This window comes from Drosophila mojavensis, unplaced genomic scaffold (assembly GCF_018153725.1).
Source record: "Drosophila mojavensis isolate 15081-1352.22 unplaced genomic scaffold, ASM1815372v1 contig_231, whole genome shotgun sequence".
Taxonomy (NCBI): domain Eukaryota; kingdom Metazoa; phylum Arthropoda; class Insecta; order Diptera; family Drosophilidae; genus Drosophila; species Drosophila mojavensis.
Genome location: NW_025318772.1, coordinates 6785231 through 6798059, shown reverse-complemented (window position 1 = coordinate 6798059; position 12829 = coordinate 6785231). Strand labels below are relative to the sequence as shown.

The following is a 12829-nucleotide window of genomic DNA, read 5'->3' as shown; positions in this document are numbered from 1 at the left end:
ACGACCACAACGACCCCAGCGACTACAACGACCCCAAGGACTACGACGGTGGCACCAACCACGACGAGATCAGCAGCAACCACGCCGGCTTCTGCTGCTACTACTACTCCAAGCTCATCCGCTTCTACCACTGTAGTTCGTCTCCGTCGTTTTATTCGCGTGATACGTAGACGATATCAACGACTACGTAGGGCATACATTGCCCTGCTTCGCCGATTCAATAGAGTAGTCTTAAGGCTAAAACATCGACGACGTCTCACACCCAGAGTACCACAGTTGGTAAAAAAAAAGCCAGGCCTATACTAGACCAGGTCTAAAATCTATACAAATTTTTCAATAAACTTTTACCTTTGCACATACAACATAAGCTGTATTTCTTCTTCTTTAAAAAAGCTTGAGTACGAGATACCTGAATCTTTCGAGGAACTGATATTACTATATTAACAATTATTTTTAGGTCTCTCTCTCTCAACCATCAATTTTGAATTGCTATAATTGTTATTGAGACTCAAAAAATGTGAAAATTAGAGGGTATTTTTCGATATACGCTCCAAAAGAGGCGGAACAATTATTTTTGGCTCATCGATAGAGGAGGCTGCTGATAACTTAACTATCGAAATTTGAGTCTACTAGCTCTTATACTTTAGGAGATATAAGCTTTTGCGGTTTGCCACGGCACGTGTGGGCGGACACATATCCGTCAATAGTGTCTAAAATATAGCAGAATATATAGAGTATAAAAACCAGTAATTTTTTTGGAGCGTAAGCATCGAAGTCTAATTGTACAGTTACGTTTCTTATGGCTAAGTAAAAAGAACTGGTCAAAAATTATGGGTCTGTGGTAAATCGGGAAAAACGGCATTTTCTACAGTGCACTATGGGCGATTTGTCGATTTTGGCGGCATAAAGTCTAAAAATAAAGCTAGAAGCCAAATTTTTTTTTATTGTATTACTAATATTTTTCTTGAATTTCGGATATTTTTCTCTTAAATTGTGCCACACCTCTTTTTTCGCCCCCTTATTAAGTATACGTAAATTCCAGGTTTTTTTTGGAAATGTCTTCATATATAGAGAAAAAAAGTCTTTCCAAAAACTTTGACACTTTTTTGGGTTGATAGAGAACTTACACAATATTGCTATTAATATATAGTAAAGGTTATTCGGCTGTGGTTGTTCTTGTTCCAAATGTCACGAAGCATGTACTTGGTGAAAACAGAGGAAACTTTAAGTGCATATTTTTTCAAAAGGAGCAAAAACGATCAAAAAGGGTTAATACTACCATAAACTAGACTCATTGTTTAGTAACTTGCCATTTAAAGTTGCATGTTTTGATATGCACTTTTTAAGAAATACTCTACGGAACACAAACAAAATTGTTAGTTTTTTTGATAAAAATACAATTAGCAATAAAGCTGGACAAAAAGAACAAAATAAATATTTATGCACATGTATTGTACAAAATAGATTACAAATACCTTCACCTTTGTTTTTCTATATAGTTCTTATTAGTTTAAATGAATACAATAATAATTTGAGCACTTGCAACAGCAGAAAATTTTTCTTGCCAATTTTTATACTTAAAAGTTTCAAGAGATCAACTGACTTTAAGGCCTTCCCACAAATAAAGAATTGACCTCTAAAATATTTAAAAATTGTTTTCATCTAATTGGAGCATTAACAACTGAGGAATAAAAAAAAAAATTTTAATATTTCACCAAAAATTTTTAGACTATATGCCGCCAAAATCGAAAAATCGCCCATAGTGCAGTGTTAGAGCTAGAAACTTAAAATTTAGCGTCAACTTTTTATACCCTGAACCCATTTTCAATGGGAAATCAGGGTATAATGGTTTTGTTGAAATGTATGTAACAGGGAGAAGGAGGCGTGGCAGACCCCACAAAGTATATATATTCTTGATCAGGGTGACGAGCTGAGTTGATTTGGCCCTGTCCGTCTGTCTGTCCGTCTGTCCGTCTGTCCGTATGTATGAACGCGTCGATTTCAGAAGATATAAGAGCTAGAGACTTCAAATTTTTTTAAAATGTCCGTAATTACAGCGCGCATATCAAGTTTATCATTAAAAATCGATAACTCATCCCGATCTTTTTTATCGATAAAAAACCTTATCGAAACCCAGTTATAAAATTATATCTTCTACACCTTTATTGCTAGAGTCTCCAAATTTTTAATGTATGCTTATATGCAATTTATACAATTTCGGTTTTTGTTAAAATTTACCCCCCACCTCTAAATTCACCCCCTCACCCTCACTTTTGTAAAAAGCGTATTTCAAATACTAGAGACTTGTGCTTTGGCAACTACATGCATATTCATGTTATAATCATAATCTAAAAGTTTCATGAAGATCGTACGTCCATAAAAGAAGTTATTAAACAATTAAGTTCTCATAGTAAGCGCACACTGCAGCCCATGCGTGTTTATGCGTGGTTGCTTGTATGTGTATGTGTGTGTGTGTATGCGTTTGTGTCTGTATGCGTGTGTGTGTGTATGTGTGTCTATATGCGTGTGTGTGTATGTTTACCTGTGTGTGCGTACGTGCGTGTGTGTGTGTGTGTGTGCGTGTTTCTTGTGTAAGCTGAAAGTCGCGAAAAAGTATTGAAATATCTATTGCTCCAAGGGTTCAGGGGATCTCGTAGTCGAGCAGTCTCGACTAGAGCTTTCTTACTTGTTTGATATCATCCTCTATTAATTTGCACAAAACTAATGGGGGTGTAGCAATAAGTATTCTGCACTCGGTAACGCTCGACTGCAACGCTCTTACTTCTTCTGTTTCTCATATTGCTGAATTCCCCCACAGAGATCGTCGGATTGTTCGTTTGTTTCAATCCATTTTACAAAATCCCCAGACTTCCAATTTTCAATGTATTCAAATCATATGATTTTTTTTGGGTTGATAGAGAACTTACACAATATTGCTATTAATATATAGTAAAGGTTATTCGGCTGTGGTTGTTCTTGTTCCAAATGTCACGAAGCATGTACTTGGTGAAAACAGAGGAAACTTTAAGTGCATATTTTTTCAAAAGGAGCAAAAACGATCAAAAAGGGTTAATACTACCATAAACTAGACTCATTGTTTAGTAACTTGCCATTTAAAGTTGCATGTTTTGATATGCACTTTTTAAGAAATACTCTACGGAACACAAACAAAATTGTTAGTTTTTTTGATAAAAATACAATTAGCAATAAAGCTGGACAAAAAGAACAAAATAAATATTTATGCACATGTATTGTACAAAATAGATTACAAATACCTTCACCTTTGTTTTTCTATATAGTTCTTATTAGTTTAAATGAATACAATAATAATTTGAGCACTTGCAACAGCAGAAAATTTTTCTTGCCAATTTTTATACTTAAAAGTTTCAAGAGATCAACTGACTTTAAGGCCTTCCCACAAATAAAGAATTGACCTCTAAAATATTTAAAAATTGTTTTCATCTAATTGGAGCATTAACAACTGAGGAATAAAAAAAAAAATTTTAATATTTCACCAAAAATTTTTAGACTATATGCCGCCAAAATCGAAAAATCGCCCATAGTGCAGTGTTAGAGCTAGAAACTTAAAATTTAGCGTCAACTTTTTATACCCTGAACCCATTTTCAATGGGAAATCAGGGTATAATGGTTTTGTTGAAATGTATGTAACAGGGAGAAGGAGGCGTGGCAGACCCCACAAAGTATATATATTCTTGATCAGGGTGACGAGCTGAGTTGATTTGGCCCTGTCCGTCTGTCTGTCCGTCTGTCCGTCTGTCCGTATGTATGAACGCGTCGATTTCAGAAGATATAAGAGCTAGAGACTTCAAATTTTTTTTAAAATGTCCGTAATTACAGCGCGCATATCAAGTTTATCATTAAAAATCGATAACTCATCCCGATCTTTTTTTATCGATAAAAAACCTTATCGAAACCCAGTTATAAAATTATATCTTCTACACCTTTATTGCTAGAGTCTCCAAATTTTTAATGTATGCTTATATGCAATTTATACAATTTCGGTTTTTGTTAAAATTTACCCCCCCACCTCTAAATTCACCCCCTCACCCTCACTTTTGTAAAAAGCGTATTTCAAATACTAGAGACTTGTGCTTTGGCAACTACATGCATATTCATGTTATAATCATAATCTAAAAGTTTCATGAAGATCGTACGTCCATAAAAGAAGTTATTAAACAATTAAGTTCTCATAGTAAGCGCACACTGCAGCCCATGCGTGTTTATGCGTGGTTGCTTGTATGTGTATGTGTGTGTGTGTATGCGTTTGTGTCTGTATGCGTGTGTGTGTGTATGTGTGTCTATATGCGTGTGTGTGTATGTTTACCTGTGTGTGCGTACGTGCGTGTGTGTGTGTGTGTGTGCGTGTTTCTTGTGTAAGCTGAAAGTCGCGAAAAAGTATTGAAATATCTATTGCTCCAAGGGTTCAGGGGATCTCGTAGTCGAGCAGTCTCGACTAGAGCTTTCTTACTTGTTTGATATCATCCTCTATTAATTTGCACAAAACTAATGGGGGTGTAGCAATAAGTATTCTGCACTCGGTAACGCTCGACTGCAACGCTCTTACTTCTTCTGTTTCTCATATTGCTGAATTCCCCCACAGAGATCGTCGGATTGTTCGTTTGTTTCAATCCATTTTACAAAATCCCCAGACTTCCAATTTTCAATGTATTCAAATCATATGATTTATTTAAATATATGTATATATCAAGTAAGATGACTCTAGTCGAGACTGCTCGACTAGGAGATACCCTGAACCCTCTAAGCTGATATTCTAATCATTCTGCACTTCTTTTATGCACACATACATACACATGCATCCACACGCACGCATAAGCCTGCGCTCTGCTAACTGCGCAATAAGCAGCGCTTGGGCTGCGCTGCAGTGTGGGCAACATTATAAGAATTTATTTGTTGAATAATTTAATTTCTAGACGTACAATCTTAATGAAACTTTCAGAAGAAATTCATATGGTGAATATGTATGTACATTCCAAAGCACAAGTCTCTAGTACTTGACATACGCCTTTTACAAAGGTGAGGGTGAGGGGGGGATATAGGGGTGGGGGATAAATTACAACAAAAATCGAAATTATATAAAATACATATAAGTGTATATTTAAAATTTGGAAGCTCTAGTTCTAAAGGTGTAGGAGATATAATTAAATAACTAGCTTTCTATAAGGTTTTTGATCGATAATAAAATATCGGGAGTAGTTATCGATATAAAAAGAAAAACTTGATATGCGCGTGATATACGCGGACCTAGGAAAAAAATTTCAAGTCTCTAGCTCTTATATGTTCTGAGATCGACGCGTTCATACATACGGACGGACGGACGGACGGACAGACAGACGGACAAGGCCAAATCGACTCAGCTCGTCGCCCTGATCAAGAATATATATACTTTGTGGGGTCTGCCATGCCTCCTTCTGCCTGTTACATACTTTTAACAAAACCATTATACCCTGATTTCCCATTTTCAATGGGTTCAGGGTATAACAAGTAAGAAGACTCTAGTCGAGACTGCTCGACTATGAGATACCCTGAACCCTCTAATCTGATATTCTAATCAGTCTGCACTTCTTTTCGACACACATAACACACACACGTATTATAACGCGCTCTGCTAACTGCGCAGTAAGCAGCGACTGCGCTTGGGCTGCGCTGCAGTGTGGGCAACATTATAAGAATTTATTTGTTGAATAATTTAATTTCTAGACGTACAATCTTAATGAAACTTTCAGAGCGTAATCATATGGTAAAAATGTGTGAATATTCTAAAGCACACGTCTCTAGTACTTGAAATACGCCTTTTACAAAGGTGATGGTGAGGGGGTGAATATAGGGGTGGGGGGTAAATTACAACAAAAATCGAAATTATATAAAATACATATAAGTCTACATTTAAAATTTGGAAGCTCTAGCTGTAAAGGTATAGGAGATATAATTAAATAACTAGCTTTCGATAAGGTTTTTAATCGATAATAAAATATCGGGAGTAGTTATCGATATATAAAGAAAAACTTGATATGCGCGTGATATACACGGACCTAGGAAAAAAAATTTCAAGTCTCTAGCTCTTATATCTTCTGAGATCGACGCGTTCATACATACGGACGGACGGACGGACGGACGGACGGACGGACAGACAGACGGACAGGGCCAAATCGACTCAGCTCGTCGCCCTGATCAAGAATATATATACTTTGTGGGGTCTGCCACGCCTCCTTCTGCCTGTTACATACTTTTAACAAAACCATTATACCCTGATTTCCCATTTTCAATGAGTTCAGGGTATAAAAACAAGTAAGAAAGCTCTAGTCGAGACTGCTCGACTACGAGATCCCCTGAACCCTTGGAGCAATAGATATTTCAATACTTTTTCGCGACTTTCAGCTTACACACGCACACACACACACACACACACACACACGCACGTACGCACACACAGGTATACATACACACACACGCATACAGACACACATACACACACACACGCATACAGACACAAACGCATACACACACACACATACACACACACATACACATACAAGCAACCACGGATAAACACGCATGGGCTGCAGTGTGCGCTTACTATGAGAACTTAATTGTTTAATAACTTCTTTTATGGACGTACGATCTTCATGAAACTTTTAGATTATGATTATAACATGAATATGCATGTAATTGCCAAAGCACAAGTCTCTAGTATTTGAAATACGCTTTTACAAAAGTGAGGGTGAGGGGGGTGAATTTAGAGGTAGGGGGTAAATTTTAACAAAAACCGAAATTGTATAAATTGCATATAAGCATACATTAAAAATTTGGAGACTCTAGCAATAAAGGTGTAGAAGATATAATTTTATAACTGGGTTTCGATAAGGTTTTTTATCGATAAAAAAAGATCGAGATGAGTTATCGATTTTTAATGATAAACTTGATATGCGCGCTGTAATTACGGACATTTTAAAAAAAATTTGAAGTCTCTAGCTCTTATATCTTCTGAAATCGACGCGTTCATACATACGGACAGACGGACAGACGGACAGACGGACAGACAGACGGACAGGGCCAAATCAACTCAGCTCGTCACCCTGATCAAGAATATATATACTTTGTGGGGTCTGCCACGCCTCCTTCTCCCTGTTACATACATTTCAACAAAACCATTATACCCTGATTTCCCATTGAAAATGGGTTCAGGGTATAATAAAACAAGTAATCTATATATAATCACAAATTTTGAGATTAAATCCATTTCAATGATACTTTTTCCATCGTCTGTGTACTCAACTGTTACTTCGAATGTAATTATGCCATTGGCTTATTACACCAACTATATATAACAAACGCAGGCAAACTACTCAAGAATAGTTACATTTGTTGGCACAGCTGGCGAATGTTTCGATTAAGTAAATGCAAACAGGAATTCCAAAACTCAAAAACGGTATAAATTGGGCTGCAGCAGCCACAGCTTTACAGTCGAACATCGATATGAGAATCCAAACAGCTATCTTCGGCTGTGCCTTCTTGGCAATTTGCCTGATTCGAGGTAGCGATGCGGCATGCACTATTGCAGGCGCCTGCACTGATAGTGAGTGCGAAGAGTCCGAAAATGTAGCGGAACCCAGTTGCATAGCCAAAACCACAACGACTACAACGACAACAACGACCACAACGACCCCAGCGACTACAACGACCCCAAGGACTACGACGGTGGCACCAACCACGACGAGATCAGCAGCAACCACGCCGGCTTCTGCTGCTACTACTACTCCAAGCTCATCCGCTTCTACCACTGTAGTTCGTCTCCGTCGTTTTATTCGCGTGATACGTAGACGATATCAACGACTACTTAGGGCATACATTGCCCTGCTTCGCCGATTCAATAGAGTAGTCTTAAGGCTAAAACATCGACGACGTCTCACACCCAGAGTACCACAGTTGGTAAAAAAAAAGCCAGGCCTATACTAGACCAGGCCTTCAATCTATCCGAATTTTTTCAATAAACTTTCCTTTTGAATATGCAACATAACTGTATTTTTCCATATTCCAAGGAAATAATCAGGTGCTAATAACTTATATTTTAGATACATCTTATCCATTAATTGGTCAGGTGGCAATATTGTTATCCAAAAAATTGTATTTACGAAAAAACATGGCTATACTCAGGCATCAGGTTTCGCTAAAATGTATGTAACAGGTAGAAGAAGGCAGCTCACTCGATCTTCCGCTCTCTATCCTATAAGGATTACCACAGGTAGATCATAGGTAGATCACTACCTCGTTGGGTCCTTAACACAGAAGCTATTAAGGAAATCAGGTTATATATATATATATATATATATATATATATAATAATTGAATTGAAACACAGTGGAATCCGGTTATAGACCGACGATTTTACGTCGCTATACCCGGAGGATGCTTTAACCAGAAGGAAAAAAAAAAAATTTATTATACCCTGAACCCATTGAAAATGAGAAATCAGGGTATAATGGTTTTGTGAAAAGTATGTAACAGGCAGAAGGAATCATCGCAGACCCCATAAAATATATATATTCTTGATCAGGACGACGAGCTGAGCAAAAGGATCTCAGAAGATATAAGAGCTAGAGAGCTGAAATTTGGCATGCACACTCGAGTATACCATAGGCAGTACAAGTTTATCATATTTTTTCGATAACTCATCCGATAACTTTTTTATCGAGAATAATCGAAAAATCGAGATTGTTTTTTCAGCTTAATTTGAACACTTTTAAACCTGGAGACTTCAAATTAGCGTTGTTTATAAAGTTAATGGATACCAAGATTTTGTATTTTACAGATTTTGGATACCACGCCCCATTCGCCCACAATTTGTAAATTTCATTTCAAGTACTACAGACTTGTGCTTTGGAATGTACACACATTTTAACTATATGATTACGCTCTAAAAGTTTCATTAAGATTGTATGTCTACAAAAGAAATTATTCAACAAATAAATTGTCATAATATTGCCCACATTGCAGCGCAGCCGCTGCTTATTGCGCAGTTTGCAGAGCGCGTGCTTATAAGTGCATGTGTATGTGTATGTGTATGTGTGCATAAAGGAAGTCCACAATGATTAGAATATCAGCTTGGAGGGTTCAGGGTATCTCCTAGTCGAGTGGTCTCGACTGGAGCCTTCTTACTTGTTTTTATTTTATTTTATTATTTTAACATAAAACAAGTAAGAACGTTGCAGTCGGGCGTTACCGGCTGCGGAATACTCATTCACATCCCATCAATAATTTAGTAGTTAAGTTTCGCTCTAATACTGTAGAATATACAGGGTTTTCCGATTTGCCACGCCCCAACTGGGCGTAGACACCTCATTTTTGATCAGTTTTTAGAAAGGGATAACGGTACCCTAACTGCAAAGTTTGAATATATCCGACACAACTTTTTGGTCTTGGGTGATCAGTCCGAGTATATATACAAAATTTGAGGTCTCTAGCATCAATAGTGTCCAAAATATAGGAGAATTTAAAAAATCACTATATCTTCAGGTCCGATTTGCCACGCCCACAATGGGCGTAGACTTATAATTTATCTTCAGACTTTATCATACCATTAGCTGACGTGCAAAATTTCAGCATTCTAGGTTTACAACTTTAGGAGATACAGTTTTATCCGATTTGCCACGCCCCCAATGGGCGTAGATATATCCGCCATAGCTCGTGATCTTGGGTGGTCAACGCGGACCTACGTACCAAATTTCAGCTTTCTAGCTCTTCAACAAACATGATTTCTGGTATATCGGAAAATGCATTTTCCGATTTGCCACGCCCCTAGTGGGCGGATCGGGAAAATTTTAACACTTTATAAATCGGAGATATACACGAGTATGTGTTCCAAATTTCAAGTCTCTAGCTTCAATAGCGCCGAAATAGATTGCGTTCATACGGACAGACGGACAGACGGACGGACGGACAGACGGACAGACGGACGGACAGCAAGACGGACATTGCACAAAACCAATATACTGATTCACTTTCGTGAATGAGTATAATGATTCACTTTCGTGAATGAGTATAAAAAATAATTTTCTAATCAAAACAACAATTATTTATATATGTCGAGGCGTTGCGTTTCTCATTCATGTTTTCCATCTTAGCTGCGCGTATCAACGAATTCCCGGTGTGTCGCTAAACTCTTTTTAATGCTCTTTCTCGTTCAATAGTATTTGACCAAGTGTGATTTCACCTCTACTTTCGAAATTTCTAATCATGGTCGCATATTCTTGTTCATCGAAAGCACAGCGACCCTGCTGCGAACGACATAACTAGCCGTCTCGCTCTCACCTAGCGACACTCGGGACCACGTTCAGCAACAGCTATTGTTGTCTCTCTCTTAGTGACAATACACACTTTAATTGCACTACGATACTTGCAGCTTGTGTCTCTCTTTCTCTCTCTCTCTCTGTGTCTTAGCAGCATTTCGCTGCTACGTACACACTGATCACTGATAAATAGAAACATATTTATTTCTAACAGCGTCTTTCAATGCTTAAATTTATTGTCATTATTTCGCATTTTTTTTCCGGCACGTCGTAATATCCGGTGAATGACTCAAAAATTAAAAATAAAATCGTCGGGATAAACGAACTGTCGGTAAAAGCTGAGACGTACTAAGCGGAGACTCTTTCATATAAGTTTGTATGGGGACCAACCAAGACATCGAATTTTCGTCGACATAACCGGTTGGACGCTTTAAGCGGAGTCGTTATAACCGGATTCCACTGTATATATATAGTCAAGAATAGATTGCCAGTAAGCTGAGCACGTTATTTGATAATAGGATCATGCCTATTCAAGACTAACTCAGTAACTGTTAATAAAATTTAAGGTTGCTGTATTACTTTAATTAATTATTCTTTTTGTTAAACTGCCATAAGTGATAACGGAATCAACAGGCGAAGAAATGATCTCAGGCTATTCAAAACTCCTACTTGCGTACGATTTCATTAAATATTAATTTACAAGCTTAACTAAAGATATGCTTTAAAATAATGTGATAAGCTGAACTGTTATAAATAGCAGCGAGCTTTTGTCTCGTGTCATATGCAGACCTCTTACGCTCCACTCAAGGTGTTTTTCTACTGTCTGTAGAGAACACCATAGAAATATAAAGATGCGTTTCTTATATGTGTGAACAAATCAATGGAAATTACAGAAGAAAGCAAAATCAAGGTTTGTTGGAATATTTTGACCACTATCTGGATCATGTTCAGTTTTTAGAACTAACAGTTAAAATTTTTCCTAATAAATCTATGTTGATCTCCTTTTTCATATATATTTTTTATAACAATATTTTTCTTCAGCTTCGACTATGGACGAGTATTCAGCAGGCAGTTGAGCTCGATTTCGAACTTGTTTTTTTTTTTTTTATATAAATTTCACATGTTGCCATGATCATCATTGTATACAGAACTATAGCCTAAGCAAATAAATACTTTGAGAGCTAAAATATAAAAAGATCTCAATAAAGCACAATGACGTGCAAAAAAAAAAAAAAACTACTGTTTTAATATTGAACAAGCCTAAAATTGAATTGAATTGTACTTAAGTGGGATGATCATTACAAACAAAAAGAAATTAATTATTAAAGTGTGGCAAATGTTGGCACATATGGTAAAAGCAGCGTGCGTAAGCAAAAAGTAAACACCCATTCACAAATTCAAATTCGCTATAAAATGGGCAGCTCGGATCAGTGCTTCACATTCAATCCTATCATCCAAACCAACAAGATGAGGATCCAAACTCTGATCTTTGGCTGTGCCGTTTTGGCTATTTGTGTAATCCAAGGAAGCTATGCTGCATGTAAGGATCCTGCGCAGTGCACTCCAGACGAGTGCAAAGAAGACGAATATAAATCTGATCCAAGCTGCAAAGAAACACCAACACCAGAGCCAAATACTGCGCCGAATACGGCGCCACCGACGAGTGGAAATCCAGTGACAACACCGTCAATTAGCAGTCCCTCTGATAATTCCGGAACATCTAACTCTGATGCAGCAGCAACGGCTGCCCAATTGGCCGAGACTCAGGCGATAGTTAGGCGTTTGCGTAACCAAATCCAACGGATGAGAAGGCGGCAGCGTAGGCAGAATTTATGGCGTAGGAATCGCGCACGACAACAAGCTGCCCAAAGACGCCGAGCTCAAATTATGGCAAACCGCAGGAGGAACCGCAGGAGGAACAGCAATAGAAACCGCAGGCTTGTGCGTGTTTAAATTGGAAAGAATCTAGATGATGACAACGGCAACCCGACTATGTTTTACTAACCGAATTAAATTTTGAAATAAATTCCAATACCTTAGCACGCCTCTGATATGTGTTTGAGCAGCTGCTTGCTGTCTATGAGCTTTCGATATTACAAAACTTCAGCAATCAATTGGATCAGGGTCAAGTTGCAAGTTGTTTTTAATATCACAATTCTTCACATGCAATGCCTTCACAATCTACATTCGATAGACTAAAACAGTTAGCCTGCTGGCGTAGCTGGGCGTATGCTTAATATTATAACAGTGAAACTTTCAAACTTCAGCTAACAGCAAGTTATTCAATCTGACTCGAATATCTATATTTTTATATCACTTATATCAGTTTCTATTACATCGCATATATTACGGGCAAAGAGCACAGACATGCCCCGACTGCATAGACCTTCTAACTGTAAGTATTTTTATATTCCAGTTTTACTTGAGTTGCAGCTGCTGCGGCCGCCACTTGACGCCTGTGATGAATTAAATATCAAATGTTGCTGCAGTTGTGGTTAACGAAT

The 12829-nt window shown here is 37.6% G+C and overlaps 1 protein-coding gene across 1 annotated transcript in view; it reads right to left on the bottom strand.

Annotated features, from left to right (window-relative positions):
* LOC6575197 (cGMP-specific 3',5'-cyclic phosphodiesterase) overlaps positions 1 to 12829 on the bottom strand; it is a 71990-nt gene that overhangs the window by 22658 nt on the left and 36503 nt on the right. The window lies entirely within an intron of this gene.